Raw genomic sequence first — 3586 nt, 5'->3', positions numbered from 1 at the left:
CACTAAGCCAGTATTACAGGAAATGTTGGAGGGACTTCTTTAAGAAGAAAAAACATGTATCAAAAACAGGAATAAAGAATGGTAACAACTATATTCCTATCAATAAGTACCTTAAATGGAAAAGAATTAAGTGCTCCAACCAAAAGACAGAGGGGATGAAAGGATAAGAAAACAAGATCCATACATATGAAAAGGTAGAGGATGGAAAAAGATATTTCTTTGATGGTCCTAGAAGGTATTTAAGTCAGACAGAGAAAGATAAACACAATATGATTTCACTTTTATGTGGAATTTAAGGAATAAAAAGAATAAGCTAATCAAAAACAGACTCTCAAATATAGTGGATAATTTGGTGATGGGCCGAGGGGAGGGGGGTTTGAGGAGCTGGAAGAATGGCGTGAAGGGTTAAAGAAGAAAAAATTAGTAGTTGATAGATGGTCATGGGGATGGGGAGTATGGCATAGGGAATGCAATTAGCATGAATACATTGGCTAGGTGGAGGATCAGGGGAAGGAGGGAGTGATTGGGGGGATCATTTTACTAACTCTATAGATGTCTAATCAATTTACTGTATACTTGAAATTAATTAAAATTAAAAAAAAAATCTGCGTTACTATTGTATAGATAACAGTGGTAGACATTCCTGTTTGGGGACAAAAGTCACCCAGGAGAAAAGAAACAGGTTAGCTTTCCCCTTATTTTTGATTCTCTCCTAAGTTAAGATGAAAAATGAGTACTATTTTTCATGTTAGCTCCAGTTGGAAGTGTATTGAGCACTTCCTAAGTGACAAGCACAGTGCTAGGTTCTTATATAAGCTTCCTTGGGTGGATGTGGTGGATTGCTACTAATTCTACCCTTTTTCTTGTTTGCTCTCCTGGACTATAGAGGTTCGAGTCTAAAAGCCATGTTTTTGGGTTATGGTGAGATGGCAGGCTGGCCAAGCAGATAAACTCATGGGCGATCGTGGGTATTGTTCTGGGAGATATTTCTGAAAACCCAGGCTAGGGCCCACTCCTCTATCTCTTTCAATGATTTTGTAAGCACCTAATCCCTCAATTAATAGCACGCATTGTTTTAGCCCATTCAGGCTGCTAAAACAGAATACCCTATGATATTCTGACTGGGTCGTTTAAACAATAGACATTTATTTCTTACAGTTCTGGAACTGGCAAGTTCAAGCTCAAGGTTCTGGCAGATTGTCTGGTAAGAGCCTGCTTCCTGGTTCATGGACGGTCTTCTCACTGTGCCTCGTATGGTGGAATGTTTGAGGGAGCTCTCCGGGGTCTGTTTTTATAAAGTCGCTAATCCATTCATGAGGGCTCGTCTCTCATGATGTGATCACCTCCCAAAGACCTCATCTCCTAATATCATCACAATGGGGTAAAGTTTCAACATACAAATTTGTGGGAGACAGAAATATTCAGTTTATAGTATGCATATTATAATTGATGACTCTTAGACTTGAAATATAGTAGCTTTTCTTTATTGAGTGCTTTCTCTTAATTGAGGCATAGACATCTTTGGATAGGTCCCCTGAGAACTTGTCTACTTAAAAGAGCACAAGTGTTTTTTTCTGTCAGTTTTTTTCTGTCGTCTACTTAAAAGAGCACAAGTGTTTTTTTCTGAACAGTAGCTAAGGCACTGCTGCATTTGATGCAACCGCCCCAAGAGGCAAGCATCGCTGGTCCCAGTTTCACAGCTGAAGAAACAGAATTTAGAGGGCTCATCTGACATGCTAAGGGTCTCCAGCTTGTCCATGAGGATGTAGGTTGCAAACCCAGGTATATTCCCTACCCACTCTGTCCCTCTATCTGGAAAACTTGGCATGGGTTACATGGTCACCTGGCTATTTGCTCATCCTGTGTGTTTCTGGTAAATGCATTTGTGAAGGAAAAATAAGATCTATCTTCCAAGTTATTTCATTTTATATTTTCATTTGAAAAGTATCTTTTAAATGTTATTTCTTCTTAGTTTTCTGCAATAAGCAGTCTGGCCTCTTAACTTTTCCACAAATACATTATATTTACATTATATTCATTTTCTCTTGACTTAAATGTGTCTTTCCTTTTAACTAAATCATGCTCATTTTTAAAGCCCTACCCAGAATGCTTCTCTAGTTACTTCAGCTCTCGCTTTTCACTGAAGCCTTAAAACACCACCTTTATCATCTCATTAAACACTGAACTTCAGGAATAACTGCTGCTGCTTATGATTATGGATGGAAATCTTGAGAAACATCAAAAAAAAAAGAAAAAAAAAAAAGGAGCCTGGTTGGCACTAGTGTCCTTGTAGAGCCCTCTTGACTTGGTAACTCAGCCCTACTGGGTGTGCTGCTCACCAGCTGGGGTGGTTGGGCCAGGAGCGTGATGTCAGGTGATGGGCCTGGTCATGCTGTGACCACAGCTGCCATTTAGTAAGTATGTGCATCAGCCATTTCTCTTTTGCTGACTTGGACAAAGTCAAACATCGGTGTGTACATGAATATGTATCTCTCCTACACAGTGTTGCCAGAGGTCCCTGTGGAGGTGCTAAGCATACCTACCACACCATCACCAGGACTGTGTGATGTGACAACATCCATCTACTGCTTAGGTCTATTTCTTTTTAAAACAATTCTGCCCCTGGCCTTGATCTCCCTGCAGGGGTTGAAATACCACGGTCCCAGCAGAGAGGCCATGGGAGCTGCTCATCTCCCTCTGGGACTTCAACCCTGCTGCTTGGCCGTGCTCATCCTACTGTTCATTGTGACCTGACCCATCATATACTCTTTGTCCTCAATCTCCAGCAGCTGCCTCCTCAGGGCAAGGCTACCATCCTTCCCTCCAAAATCTATCATCACCTGTACAGGGGCAGGCCCACCCTGCAGGGGATGCATGTAGCATAAGGGTGCATAGCTATATATTATTATCTCTATTTAACAGATAAGAAAATTGGAGTGCAGAGCCACAATCTTTCTGCTGATGTCTCTTTATGTTCTAGATCTCTAGGTAGAATCGGAATTTCCTATGAGGGCTGGAGAGGGGCTAGCTGGCATAACTCTGATTCTACAGTGTGTCATTAGTAAATGCTGTATAAATGACCTTTGGTCATTACGTTGTTGTGACCCCAGGTGTCACTGTACAGGAAAACCAGTATCATCTTAGGGTCCTGATTCCTGAAGACTGGACCTGTGTTATTTTGTCCTTCTTCCCAACATTGTCACAGGAACCTACATCAAGGTCACAGGGGGAACTGAAAAAATATAGACACGAGAGGTTCTTGTGGGGGGTCAGCACTTGACCTGTGATCATCCTCATGCCTGAAGTAGTGTGACACTAAAAAAAATAAAAATAAAAACCACAATGGCAGGTCAAAAGAGATCATGGGAGAAAGGAAAAATCTTTTTTGTTTTCCTGCTCTTTGAACAAGGGGACCTGTGTATTCATTTTGCACAGGGTTCTGTAAATTATGTAGCCTCTCTATTCTTATGATTTATAGCTTAATGGTTTTATTGAATAGCTATAAGGAGCTATAAGAATGTCAGCACATAAAAAGGATGATAATTGCTCTTGTCTTTGCTCCTTTATTTCCACTTCCAGTATTAGC

Source organism: Pteropus alecto, unplaced genomic scaffold (assembly GCF_000325575.1).
Source record: "Pteropus alecto unplaced genomic scaffold, ASM32557v1 scaffold121, whole genome shotgun sequence".
Lineage (NCBI taxonomy): Eukaryota > Metazoa > Chordata > Mammalia > Chiroptera > Pteropodidae > Pteropus > Pteropus alecto.
Note: the sequence above shows the minus strand (reverse complement) of the source record.